Below are 18999 nucleotides of genomic sequence, written 5' to 3' on the forward strand. Positions count from 1 at the left end.
TTTTTTAAAGATTTATTTTTACTTATGCATACAAGAACTGGGGTACAGGCCAGAGGTAGGGGGGTTGAGAGAGTTCACCAGAGACAGTAGGGAACAGAACAGGCAGATTGACTGAATTACACCGCTGAGGGGAGCAGTGGGTGAGTCAGGAGAAGTTGAACTAGTGCTGCAGTGCTGTGAATAGCTTCATAGTGCTGCATCTTAACCCCTTGCACCACCAGGGAGGGCCCCCTGGCAGCGATTCTTAATGGTAGGAAGGGTAGAGAATGGGGAGGATGTTGACAAAGTTCTTCTGTGTTCTGATACATTTCCTACGGGAATAGTCTCCCTGGTCGCTAATAAACCATTTCAAACCTTCCTTAAAGATATTATGATATATGCTTCAAAGGTTACAGCTTTTGTCATGCTAATTGGACATTCTGACAAGTGGACCTGGCCTCCTTCTTTTAAGAAGTCAAAAGTCTATAGGGTTTTTAATAACTCCATTTTGGTAAAGATTTTAGCATTTTTCTCATTCATGGACAGAAATAATTTGTATGAAGCCCCTTCCTTTACAAGGGGAAAACCTGAGGTTCAAAGAAGATAAAGAACTCACTCAAGGTGACACAGCCCCAGTGGCAAATTAACAGCACTGTCTCATTCCCACTTTAGCTGTGAAGGTCAGAATGGTGCAGACATTCTGTTCTCCCTGTGACAATGACCTGACTTGACAGGGTTGCAGCATGGTGCTGACAAGAAGTAGCAGAGGTCTCAAGGCAAAGTGCCAACTTTGTGCTTTCCTTGGTCAAAGCTTTAGGTGACCTTGGACAAGCAGCAGAAGAGATCTGAGCAGCCACATTTATCATAAAGAAGGATGGATCTGTGATTTTGCAAGAAGCTATTTGTCTTCCCAAATAGACTATAGGACCCTGGCAATAACAAAAGTAAGACACCAATGGAACCTCTCTGCTTTTCAATCACCTTCTGAGTGATCATTAATATTAACTATTACAGCATTATGTTTTATGTCTTGCACTTTTCTTTCGAGTTCTTAGGATAGTTTAAAAACCCATGGTTTCTGCTAATCAGAACTGGTAGGAAAGACTAGGGGAGTCTTACTGGAGTCAACCAGCAGCTTCCCACCTCCACAACAGGGTATGAGAGCTACAGACTATCACTTTACAAAAGGATTTACTTGAAAACGCTCAGTCTGGAAAGATCAAAACTGTAGCAAGTGGAAAGCAAGAGTAATGCCAATACAGTAACAAATGGCTACAGAAGAAACACAGAAATGCATCAATGAGGTCCAGGTGACCCCTTCCTGATCTTCAGAAGTGATGAGTCTGTGATGGAGATACTCAGAAATAAGTCAAATTACCTAAGCCTGTGGCCCAGATGCATGTGGTTTGTATGCCTTTCTGATTTGGGGATAAATAGGCAAGTTATTTAATTACTTAATTTGATGGGGGTGGGTGAGGAAAGCATTGGCGGCATCTGCATTTTGGAAGAGGAATAATGAAGAAGACCAAGTTCAGACTACAATGATGGAGATAGCATTCACGATCAGATTTGATTTGTTCATTATTCACATGATAATCAGAGTATGTAACATAAGTATTAGCACTTCCTCTGAAACAGCATTACAGCAGACACTCAAGATACAAAGGTAAAGACAAACACACAGTCTTTACCACATAATGCCTAACATTTCCTCAGAAACCCTGAAGTTGATGGTATCAACCGGTTGAGGTGATTCTGAGTAATACAGCTAAAATCTCAGTGACTTCGGGGCCTCCCTGGTGGTGCAGGTGGTTGAGTGCAGCGCTGTGAGGCTGTCCACAGCCTCTGCAGTGCCAGTTCAATCCCCGTCGGCCTTGGAGCAACCCACATGGCGAGGCAGACCTCTCCAGTCTCGCCCACTGCTCCCCTCAGCAGTGTGTATATTTTGTCAGTCTGCCTGTTCTGTTCCTGCTCTGTCTCTGGTGAGTCCTCTCACGCTCCCCCGCATCTGGCCTGTACCCCAGCTCTTGTATTAAAAAAAAATCTCACTGACTTCAAACAACAAAGTCTTATTTTTCACTCTTGTTACATGGCCACTGGGAGTTGCCAAGGAGATCTTCTTTCCTTGATTCACTACCTATTGGGACAGAACAAGCCCTAGCTAGACTTCAGAGTTTCTCTGCTGGGGCACAAGAAAGCCCTGTAGGATTCTCCTCTCAGAGGTTGAATATTCTGGACTGGAAATGACATAAATCATTTTCAAATCACTAGTCAAAACTAGTCACATGCTCCACCCCAACCCCTGGGAAGAAAGTGTAATCTCCCTTGTGCTGGGGAAATGGAAAGCCAGAAATACGTGATAAAGAGCATGAACAGTTTTACATTAATCCAATAATCACACACTAATGAATAGATAATTATAAGCTGAGATAATAACACTGAAGGAAATGAATAAACTTCCTCACCAAAGGAAGAGGAAGAGGAATGAAAAGTGTTTAGCTTTAAGAACAGAAAATCAAGAAGGTCACAAGATCATGTTCAAATATTTTATGAGTTGTCCTGGTAAAGAAGAAATGGGCTTTACCTATGATTCCAGTAAGTATTGATAGAAGGCACACAGAGAAACATTCACTCTCATCTGCAACTGGAAGACTCTTGACTATTGGGTAGACTTCTTTAAAATTGCTGCCTGTGGAGGAAGTGCATTTCCTGCCCCAATAAATGATTAATTTAGAATCTTCAGCATGAGTGAAGACTAAAAATACAAATTTGATGGAATTTAAGTCTTCTGAGGTGGCCTCCCAATATAAACCCACGACTGAAGGTGGACAACTACAATGTCTACTCTCAAAGGCCCTCTCACCACACATGAGTGACTCATCACAGGGGCAATAAGAAATGCTGGACACTGCTGTTCTCTCTCTCATTTGATTTCCTCTGTGTCATTTCTGGTGTGTAGCTGTAGGGTAAAGAGAATGTCAGGCTTTTCTGCCCTTCCACCATCAGGAGAGATGATGGATCCTTGTCCTGAATGCATGCCTGATGGCGGGCACCTGGAATAGGGTGTGGGCATAGGTAGATGGGATTCAGCTGAGCTAAGACTGTGCTTTTAAGGGCGGCGTCACGGGGACGCCAGCAGCAGCAGCAGTAGCAGCAGCAGTAGAAGCCGAAGCAGAGAAAGCAGCAGCAGCAGCCGAAGCAGAAGCCGAAAGAAGAAGCCGAGAAGCAGCAGAACGAACTCCAGAGAGCTCAGATAGAGTGAAGACTTGCTGGGGGCTGGGAGGCCTGCCAGCCTCCCAGCCCCCCAGCCAGCACCCCTGCCTGCCATATGCCTGGTGAACCCCAAATAAAAAACCTGCAAAACTACTGAGGACTCTGACTCCTCCTTTACCCGGTCTGCATGGGATCAGAAAACCTGCACTGTGACCGTTCTTGCCTTTACAGTAGCCCAACTCTACCCACTTTACTTTTTTTAAAGGTTTATTTATTTATACAAGAATCAGGGTATAGATCAGATGTGCAGGAGGGTGAGAGGATTCACCAGAGACAGAGTGGAGAACAGAATAGGCAGACTGACAAAATACACTGCTGAGGGGAGCAGCGGGCGAGACAGAAGAGGTCTGCCCCATCATGTGGGTATCTCCGGAGCCGGAGGGGATCGAACCAGCACTGCAGAGACTGTGGACAGCTTTACAGCTCTGAGCTCAACCGTCTGCGCCACCAGAGAGGCCCTCTGCCTACTTTAAAAGAAGGATCCCAAACATAGCAATAACATACTTAACAAAAGGATTGGATTCATTTAATGGAACATGTTTCCAAATTGTATATCTCATGTCAAGGGCCCTATGAGAAGGGCACAAATGTCTATCTGCTCTATTATACACTGACACCTAAGTTGAAAGTTTTACCTACATCTGGGCCTCCCTGGTGGCACAAGGGGTTAAGCACAGCACTGTGAAGCTATCCACAGTCTCTGCAGCATGAGTTCGATCTCCAGCCAGGGAGCTACCCATATGGTGCAGCAGACCTCTCCTGCCTCTCCCACTGCTCCCCTCAGTAGTGTATTTCAGTCAATCCACCTGATATGCTCCCCACTCTGTCTCTGTTGAATCCTAGCCTTCCCCAACCCCCCGTGCCCACACCTCTGGCCTGTACCTCAGTTCTTGTATGCATAAATAAATAAAGCTTAAAAAAAAAGTTTTACCTCCATCAACGCATTCAATCCTTTAGATATTTCCAAGTGGGCAATAGTATCAAATATATATAGAGGAGGAAATCAAATGAATTGTTTGTGATCATAGTAACTAGCTAGGATCCAAGTTCAAAATGATTCCTTACCCTTTCACTCTCCTGTGCTGCTTTCCAGCATTCCATGGGCTCTCCTAAGAGAATAACCAATTTATTATCTTCAGGACTTTGAAATTGCCATGTAAAATATAAGAACACAGTCAGTGGAAGCTTATTTCTCTATTCAAAAAATGAAGCAAATTCTATTTTGGAGTAAAATGATTTCTAAAGCAGATTAAAAGCTTATTTTAGTCATCTCCAGAGACTGAAGTATATGACCAAAATGGGGTCAAGGATCATATTAAAGATATGATGATTAATGATTTTTAAAGAAATTTAGTGCTGTGGCACATACTTGTGTGTGTGCATGTGTGTGTGCATGAGTGTGCAATGCACACTTAACTCTTAGACTCTTCTGAAAGCACATTACATAAGTATTTTAATCATAACAGCTTCCTTGGAATTCTTTCTGGCCCTAGAGACAAACTATGGAAAACTTCCCATATATTCACATGCATAGTCTAATTTGCTTATTTTAACTCAACAACAAAGTCTTCATTTTAGTCATATTCACTAAATTTCTACTATGAAGTTTGGGGAAATGGACAGAGGATGCCTGGGAATGTTATCACCAAAGGAAATACTAACCACAAAATCAGAAACTTCCTGAGCTCTGAAGCAAGAATGTCTTTACTTTTTGCGGACACTTCCACAGTCACACTTCTTTTCAGCCTGTCAGGCACACTGAAGCATGCGGGAATGGAGCATGAAGAATTCTGTGTCTTAAAACAAAAATCATAATTAAAAAAATGCAACTGGCACCATGAGCTGTAATAAGAGATATCCTCCTTGGGAGCCAGCAGCCTAAGAAAACACATCCCTGTTAATTAAAGGGGCCTCTGTGGTCACACTACATACTCACAGTTGCTAATTAGCTTAAGAGCATCCCAGTTTATGTCAAGAAATCCCCTTTAAATTATCTTAAAACTACCACTAGCTAGCAAAGACCTTGTCCAAAATCGAGTTTACTTTGAAAATGTTCAAAAATATACCACAATAGAGAGAGTTCCATAACAAGTCAACATGAACCCATCACTGAACTTCAGTTACACTCGCCATCCTTGTTTTACTTATCCTCATATTTTTTAATCTCTGGTATGAATCTGACTATGTTACTCTAAATTATATGGGAAAGATTCTGAACACTGTATTTAATTTCTCCATTCAGTGATCTCTATCCATGTTCTCTTTGGCGTTATGCTTAAACCAATTATCAATTATTTGTTGACCTGCTGTTGTCCCTGTGTCTGATGACCTGTGTATCTCCTAACCCAACACAGCGCAAGTTCAATAGATGTCAGCTGAATGAATAAATAGGTGGGAGAGCCTGAAGAGAGTTTACTGGAATCTTCCAGGATAAAACCTGTCAGAGTGATTGTAGGGTAAAGAAAATGTCAGGCTTTTCTGCCCTTCCGCCATCAGGATAGATGATGGATCCTTGTCCTGAATGCATGCCTGATGGTGGGCACCTGGAATAGGGTGTGGGCATAGGTAGATGGGATTCAGCTGAGCTAAGACTGTGCTTTTAAGGGCGGCGTCACGGGGGGACGCCAGCAGCCCCAGCCAGCAGCAGCAGAACCTGAAGGAGAAGCCGAAGCAGAAGCAGAGAACGCCAGAGAGCCCAGATAGAGTGAAGACTTGCTGGGGGCTGGGAGGCCTGCCAGCCTCCCAGTCCCCCAGCCAGCACCCCTGCCTGCCATATGCCTGGTGAACCCCAAATAAAAAACCTGCAAAACTACTGAGGACTCTGATTCCTCCTTTACCCGGTCTGCATGGGATCAGAAAACCTGCCTTGTGCCCTGTCCGGCCTCTACAATTGGCGTAAGTCGGCAAGATCCATGCAGACGGGTATTGGAGCCCTCCGAAGACCTGGAGGGACTAAGGAGAACAGACTGTTTGCCTGTGATGACGCTGGAGGCGCCATGGCGGCACAGAAGGTGAACAACGCCCACGAGCTACAGGACGAGACCTGGCATGAAGGAGACGCCCAAAAGGACCAGCCAACGACACCGGAAAGGACCAGCCACCAACACCGGAAAGGACCAGCCAATGACCCCTGAGGCAGCAGGCCGTTGCTGACGCAGGGAGAGGCCAATGGACTTGAACTGATGGACTTGGACTGACAATCCCGCCAGAAGGCGGAGGACCTTGCAGGTTGATATGTTTTGGGACCCTGGGGATGGAACAGTTTTGTTTGTAAACCCCAGGAGATGGGAATCTAGGGGTGGCCAGTGGGCCTAGATGGCCAAAAGCAGCCTGTGTATGCCCAGCAGCCAGGTGGAGGAGAAAAGCCAACTAAGAAAGCAAAAGCTGGTACTGATGATAAGTTGAGAAGCCCTGAGCGGCTGTTAAGCAGCCTGGGTATGCTGAAGAACTGTGAGTCTCGTAAAATCACCTGTGGGTGATGCCCTGCTCATTCTTGAGCGAGGGTGAGGAGCTGAGGAACCTGTCCTTGGGGGATGGGTGGGGAATGTGGCTTGGGGTGGAGCCCAAAACGAATGCAGAGTTTGGATCCCCGACCCATGTGATTGTGCAGTGGGTTGGCCTGAGTGCAGGGGTCTGCGAGTCGCATGGGTGGCCATGAAGGCCGAGTGTTGGAGCGACTGCAGACAGAAACCCTGAGGGTTGGCGATTACCCCCAACAGAATAAAATTGCCAATCCCAGAGCTAGTGCATCCTGGGGGTGGATGCTGTGTGCCTTGTAGCCTAGACTACAGCCAGAGAAGGCCAGGAAGCCTGACGGCTCCTGGTGTGATATAGTAGATGCCGTGAGTGATTCCCCTCCCTCGTATGAGCAGTGCCTTCGGCAGCAGATTTGGTGGCTCATCTGCTGGTACCAATAATTGTCTTTTGCACTTGGTTGGTGCCCTGCCTGGACTTATTTGTGTTCTGTTGTATTTTGTTATATTGTATTTTGTTATATTTGATGTATTTGCTTTTGTGGGCCATGGCTGCATTGTTTGTTTGCTTAGAAAATTGTATATATATGTATAGACTGTATGGCAGAAAACCCTGAGGGGGTGGACTGTAGGGTAAAGAAAATGTCAGGCTTTTCTGCCCTTCCGCCATCAGGATAGATGATGGATCCTTGTCCTGAATGCATGCCTGATGGTGGGCACCTGGAATAGGGTGTGGGCATAGGTAGATGGGATTCAGCTGAGCTAAGACTGTGCTTTTAAGGGCGGCGTCACGGGGGGACGCCAGCAGCCCCAGCCAGCAGCAGCAGAACCTGAAGGAGAAGCCGAAGCAGAAGCAGAGAACGCCAGAGAGCCCAGATAGAGTGAAGACTTGCTGGGGGCTGGGAGGCCTGCCAGCCTCCCAGTCCCCCAGCCAGCACCCCTGCCTGCCATATGCCTGGTGAACCCCAAATAAAAAACCTGAAAAACTACTGAGGACTCTGATTCCTCCTTTACCCGGTCTGCATGGGATCAGAAAACCTGCCTTGTGCCCTGTCCGGCCCCTACAGTGATAAACTTAGATTGATAGGGTCAATCTGACACTGTCATTTCCAGCCACTGTGTGCAAGCAGGGACTCACATTAAATACTAAGAAAAGATGGAAAAGAGAAGTTAAGAGCCTGTGAAATAGATTACCATAAATGCTTGGTAACTGCACAAAGGCTTCTTCTGTTCTCCAAAAATAATTTAATTCTAGGACATTTTCCAAAGCACCAACGTTCAGCTAATAATCATAGCTGGACATATCATAGCTGGAGATTAGGAGAAAAGCAACTATATAATTACAATATAATATAAGATCGAAGTCTAATACTTTATTTTTTTTTTTAAGTTTTTAATGGTGAATTTTTCCTTTCCGGAGCAAAAACAGACCTTATATATAAAATGATTCCCTCTTACTAAGTAATTCCCCAAAATCACCAGCAGATGGCTCCCACACTCCATTCATTTACTAAAAGTTTACAGCTGGGAGCAAAGTCCTGCAATCCTAGAAAGAAAAGGTGGCGAAACAGGCTTAGCAAGGAATTAGGACTTGAAAACACTATATTAAAAGCATCACCTCAGGACCTTCATGCCACCACATAACTCCCATTTGCCTTTTGGTCTCCCAGAGGAAATGTAGTAATTCAGTAGCTGACAGACTGTGGAGGTTGAGTGAAGCCTGAAAGAGCCTTTATTTCAGCAGGCAGCAGGGCTGATGATTGATTCTCTACCTATAGAGAAGACTCTGTCCCTGTCCTAAGACAGTTGCAGTTCTCATTTGCTACACCTCAAAGGAAACAAACAAAAATGAATTCAGCTTCAGATGCCAAATACCAATATGCTTGATAAAGTTTCCAAGCCATAGAGTAGTAATATCCTAAAAATATGTTTCAAAAAAATAACTCAGGAATATAGAGAACCAAATAAGACATCAGTGTAAAAAAAGTAACAGTACAAAACACAACAAAGCAAAAATGGACAATTATAAATCAGAGACATCCTGCAGGGGAGGAGGAGGGAGAGGGAAGAGAGGGAGGGAGGGAGGAGCACAGGGGACTGAGGTGATGGTGCACGGGTGCATCGGTGAAGGAAACTCTATGGGGACTACACCTGAGGGGGTGGGGAGAGCAAATATTGTTTAAAAATGAACAATGATGTAAAAAAATAAAAATAAAATTATAATAAAAAATAACTCAGCTAAAAAGTCTCAGAAGTTTTCCCATTGTATAAAGCTAGGATGGTCTACAGGCAAGTTCAGATTATTACAATGATCCCCATACCTATAATTTAAGAAAGGACTAAGGGATCAAATAAGTGTTACTAAGGGGAAAAAATGCAGAGAAAAAGATAGTGACAGCCTGACAGATTAATAAAGAGCAGAATCCTGCTTCCGAGCCACAACTGTCTAGCTGGTAATTACTACCTAATAATACTTTGAGTATCTGGGCAAAAAAAAAAAAAAAAAAAACCCAAAAAACTTTATTGTTTGAGCTTGAAAATGTTTGCATCAAAGGAAGACAGACTTAAAAAACAACTAGTCAAAGCCCTAGGAGGAGGTTGGAACTTGCAGCTTATAAAGCATGATCATTTGAAAAGGATCAGCTCTTTGCCGTGTTTTTAAATCCATGCCTGTACAATAAAGGGACTGTCAAAGAGAAAGCAAAAGAAGTGAGTCTCTTCACACTGAAATGGGAGAATGATATTTTGGGAGAGCTTCTTTCTCCTACTTCTCCGACTATCAAAAAAAATGGGGCGATTATCATTGGTGTAGGAATGACCAGTGGACTTCAGTCTTCTAGCTAGAAATTGTGAACTAAAATGGTGGCTGTTAAGGGAGAAATAAGAAGACTTAAAAAAAAATTATACTGTTGAAGTATGCTGTTTGAATTAGTTTAACGATAACTTTTATTCCAAAGGATGATGTTTAAGCTGTGTGTGTGTTCCCCACACAATGAATGAATGCATCAAAAATTACTGGGGCCAGAACTGATTTTCAAGGTAAGGTACTTTAACTGCCACGGTACATACCAGGTTGCTGAGGCCTAAAAGGCAAAGGTGACACAGCACATCACCTGACAAAATGCAAGGAAAGAATCCAAAGTCCAGATCCTCAGTTCCAGACTCTTTGGATTCCAAAGGTTTGTGAAAAATGTAGGTTCCCATCTCCTACCCCAAAAGGACTGAAGAATAATCTCCAAGAGACCATGTTTTTAAACTAGATGTTGAAATGCTTTTGAAAACCAAACTGAATGTCCTCCTCTATTGAAAACAGAGAGTTGAACTGCATGGCATCAAGAAAAGCAATGCTGTGAAGTTAGAGGAAGGAGTTCACTGTGCCAGTAATTTTCTAAACATCCCAGGAGCTGAAATTAGCTGTTCTTAAATGAGGAAAGATGAGCTTTGATGGGACTTTGGGAACAGGACAGTAATTGAGATGCGGGAATAAATCTCTCATGCTTCTCATTGTCAGGATTCAAATAGATCTCTAACCTCCCAATTACTAATTTACTTTGAGTGAAAAAAATTTTTTTTGCTAGATTTCTGCCAGTTATGTTTTTGCATCCTCTGCTTGCTCCGTCCATCAGACAGTGATTGATTTTTGTCTCCTAGTCAGTCTGGAGCTTGGACAAAACAATCTTGTAAACAACTAAGGCTCCTTAAGGGCACTCAGCACACACCCCTCACTTGGGAGTATATATGTGGGTCAGGGAGTGTCAGCTGTGGGGCTGGGCACAATTACAACTCAGTCCTTGAAACCAAAGACCACACAGCTTGAATAGAAGTGTACACTTTCCAGAGCTATCAGCTGTCAGAGGGGTGAATTTAGACAGATGGCTTTAAATAGAGACACCCATATTCATACTGTGTCCTCCCCAAAGTCCAGTCAGATTAAGTTTAATAGTGAAGTGGGAAAATGACAGAAGGACAAGCATTCTTTTAAACAATTGTGTAAGCTTCTCAGAGCCTCGTGTGGTTGTTGTGAGATGCAAAAATCCCATTTTAAAGATAATGACAATAATTACACTTGTGCACAGATCCAAAACTTGTGATAGTGACTTTCCAATGAAAAATACCGTAATTCTATTCTTAAAGATTGGAGGGTGGTTTGGGGAGAAAGCCTTCAGCAAAATCATTTGAAGTTTTCAGTGTTTCCACTAGAGAGCATGCCTTCCTAATTTTTCTTTGCAGTTGTTGGCCATGCTCCAACTCTCAAAAAAGGAGAGAAAATGCCCTGTAGGTTGGATATAAATTTTTAAAATGCATACCTGATTTTACTGATATGCTCTCAAAGTGAGTGAGAAATGGATTTTGACTTCAAAAACAATGTTTCTCACTGGTAAGCCCCAAATGCCCAATGCTGTTTGCAGGAATCCTAGAGAAATGGCTGGACTTCACACATTCCATTGATACAATCTCATGACTTTGGGATGAAAAAGGCCTATGGAACAGAAAGATGCCCTGAGAAATAATGTGACTAAGTGATAGAGAGAATATGAATTAAAGATACAGAAAAGCTTGAATGTGAGCTCTAATTCATGATTTAATAGTTGTGTGACATTTGGACAAGTTATTTGACTTTTTGAAAGCTTAGTCTCTTCATTTTTTTAAAAAAAATGAAGAATATACCACCTCTTTCACAAAGCTATTCGAATACTTGGCTGAAACAGTTACATGAAGCTCACAAGGCAGTTTCTGAAATTTTGCAGATATTGTGAAAATGTAGTTTTCTCTTTAAAATTGCACTCTCTAAGTCAATTACACTGATTTATACCTTGTTACCTGAGAAAGTGACTTTTTTGAAAAAAAAAAATTCATTATTTGTCTATTTATTTAACAATCTCTTTCCCTGAGTTCTTGTTTTTTTCCTTTTATTTTCCTATGCTTTGTAAGTGTCAACTAATGTAGAACTTGAATGAATGAGGGCTTCGGGAGGGAGGAAAATACTTTTAATAAAAAGTTATCACAAAATAGCTGAATGGTAGGATGATAGAGGGAGCAGAGGGGAAAGGAAGAAAAAGACAAATGTACTGATTTTTTCAGCCAATTTTAGCTTAATACCATCTTTTCTATTCTCTGATGAATTTGATATGTGAGCAAAATGCAGTGAAATCCTAGATACTGAATGGATTCTGTCATTACCACAGTGATTCTCATCACACACAATCATCTGGAGAATTGATTAGAACAACAGATTGCTGGCTCTTGGCCCCCAGAGGTTCTGATTCAGTAGGCCTGGTGTAGGACTGGAAAATTTGCATTTCTAACAAGCTCCCTGGTGATTCTGAGGCTGCTGTCCAAGGCTACACTTTGAAAACTACTAGTTTATCACAGTCACAGAATTTACAACCCAACAGTGGGGTTGTAATGGAGACAGAATAAGACACCTTGGTTACAGTCCTGATCTTCCATGAATTCATACCTGATTTTGATGGGGAAAGTTTATTACTTGTTGTCTTTCCATTTGCTTATCAGTAAAGAGGAAAAATGTCTGTCTACCAGTGAGGTCACATGAGGCTCGAAGAGGAAATGGATAAATTAAACCTTTAGAAAATTAGAAAATACTCTTTAAGAACAAAGTATCACAACCAATGATTCCAAACAGCCTAAGGCAGGCATTCGGGTAATCAACTTTACTGCATCAGAGATGTCCAGACTTCTGGTTAAGTATTTCTAGGTATATGTCTGTGAGGGTATTTCCAGAAGAGACTAGCAATTAAATTGATTGACTCAGTAGAGACTTTCACCATCGGACATATTTCCTTTCCTTCTTTGCATAGCCTTTTGAATAAAACTGATGTTACGATTTGCGGTGTGACTTGTACTAAAGCCATTTGAATTCATTCCCACATCTCACAAGCACAGGACACAGGTGGAGCCTGACTCACTGTTATCCCCCTGAGCTCTCTGTCTGGGACTAGGCTCCTGAGATGTGGGAATAGTGTGTTCTGACATGACAGTGTCATTGTAATGTGAACAAGTGCTGGCAAATAGTGAAATTCTGACAACACAATAAACATTGCATTGGTTCAGATGTAATTTGTCCAGAAAATTAAAATTTCATAAATCCCAGGAATAGCCACTAAACAAAATATAGTCAATCACAGCAGAAAGCTGTAATCCCTGGAGAGACTGATGCTCATGTTCTTCTTTACTCAGATTGGCATATGGTCTGCATAGAAATGCTTTTTGTTTTATTTTCAGTGATTTTAGTGCATTTTATCCTGTCTGCAAAATCCCACAACTTCAGCCCTTCCTTATAAGACTTTTCAACAAGCTACCTTAAAATGTTTTTTAAAGGTAAAATCCTGTATTAGAGTGATATTTATTTTTCAATATTGCTGTTGCTTTTGTTAATGTCCTGGTTATAAAGTCAAATAGGTTTTGAGTGATCTGCTCATAACCCTATTTTCCCCAGTGGTCCTGTGTCTCGAATGCCGTTTTACAGAAAGCAAGGATTTAAGGAATGCTTCCAAAGCAAAATGACATAGCAGCCTAGGTTAGTTCTAAAGCAGGAAGAGAAGTTAGAATGCTGGTCACAGGAAATGAATGGTTGCAAAGTCCTGGGATACAAATCCCTGGAAAGTCAATTGTTCAAGCCAAGACTCAACCAAATGAGTATCTGAGAGCTGGGGACCGAGCTCTTCTGCAAGAATCTGGAGCTGCTGGTGGAAATGCTCTTGGGGAAGATAGAGCTGATGCTGGGATATACAAGTGACTCTTAGTTTTCCTGGAGAGTTGGGCATATCTGGAGTGGCCTAGAGCCAGGATTCCGGGTTGGAAGAGGCAGAGGAGGACATCTAAGGAAAAAAAGCTATTGAAAGAGGGCAGGAAAAATAAGCAATCAAGAGAGATAGGGATTGACATTTACAGAATTTCTGCTATGAAGCATGCATTCTACTTGTTATCTTAACACATACATGCAAAAATCTTTCAGCTTGATGCTTTATCCTTCATTTACAACAAAAGTCAAGTTCAGTGGTTCAGGGATTTGCCTAAGATCAGTGACACAGGGCTGGCCAAGTGACAAACACTGACTTCTCCTTGCAATGGTGGCTTCCAAAGTGAGTTCCAAGGACTGAGCCTCCTGGAGAACCTGTGGTGAGTGTGGGGGTGGAGGCATGGAGGCTTGAGAAGTCCAAGGAAAGACTGAATGTCAAATGCACAGAACCCACTCTCCTGGGTTCAACTACTTTATCTGTTTTATATATTGGACTTCCTCTGATGTGTCCATTTGAAGGAAGAGTTCTGCAGTTTTCAAATGGAGGGAAAAAACATTTAGGAATCACTGTATCATATCAAGCTGGCTATTTCCCAATTTTTCCTGAGGGTGGCCTTCAGCAGAAAATTAAGTCAGTGCTTACAAAAGATCTACTCTCTAGAGAACACTGGTTGGGGGATGAGGGGGGATGGGAGGGGGAAGGTCCCACATCCCTGAACTATCGTTCCAAAGTTGTATAAAAAGACCTGATTTTTTGCCAAGAATACTCGCTCACTGGACTATTTTTACCCCTTTCCAGATATTCCATGGTATGTCAGGACTGTGCAGGCATGCAGGCAGTTTGGAGAGTCAAGGTCCAGCCCTGCAGCTACTGCAGGAGAACACCCAGGGCCACCCAGGGTCAGTGCTGGTGCCCTCTTCCTGAAAGGGGTCCTCACTAGCAAGTAAACTGGTTGACCAGAAGTCTTTAAAGCTCTCAGGAGTCTATGGAGAGAGTGTTTGTGTTTCTGAGCTGAAAGAAAAAAGGACAGAGATATATTAAGAGTGAGTTTGTGGGAACTTCCTAGTGGCACAAGGTGTTAGGTCTCAGCATCATGAAGCTATCCGCAGCCACTGCAGCATGAGTTCGATCCCCAGCCAGGGAGGTGACCCACATAATGCAGCAGACCTTTCCTGTCTTGCCCGCTGCTCCCCTCAGCAGTGTATTTCTTTCTTTCTTTCTTTTTTTTTTTTTAAATACAAGCACTGGGTACAGTCAGAAGCGCGGGAGGGTGAGAGAATTCACCAGAGCCAGAGCAGGAGCAGAGCAGGCAGAAGGACTGAAGTACACTGAGCAGTGTATTTCAACAGATCTGGCTGTTCTGCTCCCTACTCTGTTTCTGGCGAATCCTCTCACCCCCTGCACCTCTAGCCTGCACCCCAGTTCTTATATGCATAAATAAATAAAAATAAATCTTTAAAAAAAAAGTGAGTTTGTATCAAGTCAGAGTTAACAGGTGTAAGCATAGGCCCCCTCAGACACACTGAGGTCCACACAGACCCTTCTGGCAGATGAAGTCTCCAAAATGCACGAGCACTAAGGGGCAGATGCAAAAAAGAAAATAAAGACATTCTGAATGCTGACATGACTTAAGCAGAATGAAAGAGAATACATATTTAATTCTCTGGAATCAACAATTCCCAGCAACACAAAAGGTAATAGCAGGTCTTTCTAAAGACCTTTCCAAGTCCAGAGGTGAGGGAAAGGTGACATGAGTGGAGGTTTCTTTACAGTGGTTAGAAAGAAAATAACAGGCACTGGATTTACAGTCAGTCTCTGGGCAATGAATGATTTGTCACCTTCTCCTCCTGGTATTGATTTTCGTCTCCGATAGACGACCGCCGACTGCTGATGAAAGCGCTCACAGTCCAGCGACCACTCAGGCTGGGTTGCTGGACTGGAAAAGCTCGAGTCTGCCCCAGTCTCCCTGCAAAAGTCCCACTCTCCTCATGGCCACTCCCAGCCTCCTCTGCGTGTACCTGGAGGCAAACTCCTGGATACCTACAGCATAGTTCCACCGCCTGATTTCCATTTCCAGAAATCTATTTAAAACAGTTGTTGGCATGATGTACCCTTTAAATCACAAAGTGCAGAGCACTTATTTGAAGATTCTCTTTGATGCCACTGCTGCCTGATATTGCCAGTGCCACTATCTGGCCCACTCAATGAACATCTGCTTGAGTCCAAGAACTCTTCACATGTTTTCATTATTAATCTATGATGCCCTTGGGAAGGGGGAAGAAATGGAGACTCAGGTTAAATGACTGCCCAAACTTATATAGTCTCCGCATCTGAACTTTGAACCCAGGGGTCTGACTGGTGAGTCAGAGGTGACTTACATATATTTTGCACAGGTGCGTGGTGACCTTTCACATCTGCTTTGCTCTAGTCCTCAAATGCATCCTCACAACTCTGCTGTGGCCAGAGGGGTGGCAAAGTAATGGAAGCTTTCAAATACCAGGGGTTCTGGAGCTGGGAAATCTCGGTGCAGACAAGAAAAATTGAACCTGGAGACAGGTTTTTAAGTGCTTCTTGGAAGTTAAAATGCTAATTATTATCATTTATTCTTTGGTAGAAACGTGTTCAATAGAAGAGTGACATTGTCACCACTGTGGAGACCACCTTCCCTTCTGCAACGGGAGAGTTGCTTCAGAGTGGATAGTAATTTGTACATTAACAAAGTGTCATGGAGGGACAGCTGAGGCTGGAGGCCTGGAGGATAGACGTTAGAGAGAGGGTGTTGGGGGGGAGTCTGCAATAGGCAGAACCAAGGAAATGACTTGTTAGTTTCAAAACTGTGCTCAGCCTTCTCCCTCTAACCATAGGGCTGGCTCCCTGCTACCCAAATCCAGGCTAACAAGTGAGTATTGCACTTCAGTTAAAAATTGAGTTAAAAGGGCACCCCAGAGCCTAGGCATTACTTGGGATGTTTTTGCAGGCAAATCTGTGATGTGATCTTAAGCAAATAAGTATGTAGCCATCATCTTCCTAAATGCTTTCCTAAGCTACCAACAAACACTATTCACAGTAAATGATAGAGAAGCTAGTGACTGAGCCACAAGCAAGCTCGACATAATATTAATCCAAAGGAAAATGTGACGTGGGGAATCTGCTCACATTCTTCATTCCTAACAAGAGTAGTTTCTAAATGTAGTTGAAGAGGAACCTGGGATGCTCTGGTGAGTGGTTTCTACTGTCACTTTACTTAATGATTTATCCCTGATATTAGATTCAATAGAAAAGGTGATGTAGGTTCATTCTAGACACCAATTTTGACAGGCATGGTAGGGAGAGAATTCATTAATAAAATGGGATCTTGCTAACTAGCTCTATTACTCTCATGCCTTTTAAGTACCCAACTAAAAGTTACTCTAACAGACACAGAGTGCAAATGACTGGTTTGTAAATAATAAAATCTGATAACAACTCGACATTATCAGGGTGACTTGAATGAAGGAATACGAGGTTCAAAGAAAGAGGCTATGGGCAGTGACTCCTATGGGCAGTGACTCTCCCTGTGGCCATGCGCAGGGCAGTTTATCTGCCATGGCTTTTGCTTCTCTCTGAGCAAAATGGAAGGAAACATTTCATCACTAGCATTCATCAATCTCAAAAGTGTGTTTTAACACACTTCATCTTATAGATGAGGACAATGAATGCCAAAGAGGTAATGCTAATAATTAAAGCCTACAAAGTCTGTGAGTGTCAGAGCTTGATCAAGGTCCCCTGATTCTTAAAACAGTGCTCTGGTATACAAGTCTAGCATCACACATGAAGCGGTGATAAGAGTGTTTGTATTTCTGAGCTGAAGGAAAGAAGGGCAGAGATATATTAAGCGTGAATTTGTGGGAACTCCTTGGTGGCACAGGGGTTAAAGTCTCAGGGTTATCCAGCTATTGCCAGCCACTGCAACACAAGTTCGATCCCCAGCCAGGGAGCTGACCCACATGGCACAGTAGACCTCTCCTGTCTTGTCCACTGCTCCCCTCAGCAGTATATTTCAATAGATCTACCTGTTCTGCTCCCCACTCTGTCTCTGGTGAATCCTCCCACCACCCCCACACCTCTGCTCTTGTTTGCATAAATAAATCAATCTTTTAAAATCCGTATTGAATGAATGGGAAACTGAATGGGGAAAATGGAGGCTTGGATAAATGTGTGTGTAGAGGAATGCAATTTATTTAAGAAAAACCCTCTTGCCAAGCAAGTAAAAAAAGGCAGATTATGGAAGAGACCTCAGAGGTCATCTGGTCCAACCCCCTCATTTTCCAAAAGCCAAGGAATATTGGCATAGTGCCCTATGAAATACTATATATATATATTTCAGGAATCAAAGACATTAGGAAAAATAAACATTCTCTTTAATAAATGAAGACACCATCCCATAAAATCTGCAAGCGGAACTTAAATATTAAAATTTTCACACTGCTAATTTTCTCTGGTCTTTTTTAGTGCCTTCAAATGTGTCCACCTATTACCTGGCAGTGTCAAGTCTAAATCATCCAGGCTCAATTACTTAGCATGTAGATCAGGCAGGGTTCTCCCCTCTCTCCCTCCTGTTTGTCTCCAGCCTTTCAATGCTCATTAGCACCTCCAACAGAAGGCTGAGGAAATGAAACTCCAATTTATCAATGTCAACTGTTGAACCAGCAAATTGCATCAGTCCCGCCCCCACACAGAAGTGTTTGGACAATTCTGAATCAACAAGATGTTGGCAGCTGTGTTCCTATGGTTCAGTAATTGCATTGTTTCCTACTGTGCTCTACGGGTTGTGAAATGAATTTATTAAATAACCTACACAAAGGGAATGTGGTGTGGGCTAGTGGAAACAGCTCTGGGGCTGATGTTGGGAGTCTGTCTTTATGTAAGTCTCCCACTTTGACAACCAGCCTTGACTCAGATTTTCTAGTCTTTAGGCTTCTACACTATTGAAGAGTATATTTCTACCCCAGGAACTAGTGACAGCCGGCACCTAAACTACTATGCTTTTTTGTCCATATCAACCTTTATCATTCATCAAATTCTCATTATATTGGAACCTCATGTGTTTATTTTTAGTCCAAATTATGCCCTTTGAGAACAACAGGTATGACATACAGTACTCGGTAGTATACACTGGAATCTAAGTCTAACTGAGCACTATCTGGAAGACAGCGCTGAGAAAAGGTAAAGCGAGCCCAGACTCAGGAAGCATAATAATGGGGGTGACAGGGGCAGACAGGCTTCATATACATAGTATAAAACCAATTCTATTATCTTTGGTCAGTTTTGCCAGTTGGAATTTTGCCAGTTGTCCTAGGTTATCAAAACTAACTGGTGTTTTGTAAATCTAGGCTTATCCTGGCTGTGTGACAGAATGAGAAGTACTTTGAAGTGAAGATGGACAACTTCCTTGGTATAACATTGCAATTGTACAAAAGGAAAAACAAGTTTAATAAAATCAACACCATTCCAGTTGGTATTAAACTAGTCTC

At 42.7% G+C, this 18999-nt stretch overlaps 2 protein-coding genes across 9 annotated transcripts in view; both read right to left on the reverse strand.

Annotated features, from left to right (window-relative positions):
* Nucleotides 1-18999, reverse strand: part of FGF12 (fibroblast growth factor 12) — a 638738-nt gene that overhangs the window by 546706 nt on the left and 73033 nt on the right. The gene's annotated exons all lie outside the window — the stretch shown is intronic.
* The window catches only part of MB21D2 (Mab-21 domain containing 2), a 101247-nt gene that overhangs the window by 8500 nt on the left and 73748 nt on the right, over nucleotides 1-18999 (reverse strand). Inside the window, exon 1 of one of the 8 annotated variants that reach the window (XM_054700445.1) lies at nucleotides 4915-5048. The exons of the other annotated variants lie outside the window; for them this stretch is intronic. The gene's annotated coding sequence lies outside the window, so the exon portion shown is untranslated. Of the gene's footprint in view, nucleotides 1-4914; nucleotides 5049-18999 lie in introns of those variants that run through there. 8 annotated transcript variants of the gene reach the window in all.

This window comes from Talpa occidentalis, unplaced genomic scaffold (assembly GCF_014898055.3).
Source record: "Talpa occidentalis isolate TD23 unplaced genomic scaffold, MPIMG_talOcc4v2.1 talOcc4.4, whole genome shotgun sequence".
Classification (NCBI taxonomy): domain Eukaryota; kingdom Metazoa; phylum Chordata; class Mammalia; order Eulipotyphla; family Talpidae; genus Talpa; species Talpa occidentalis.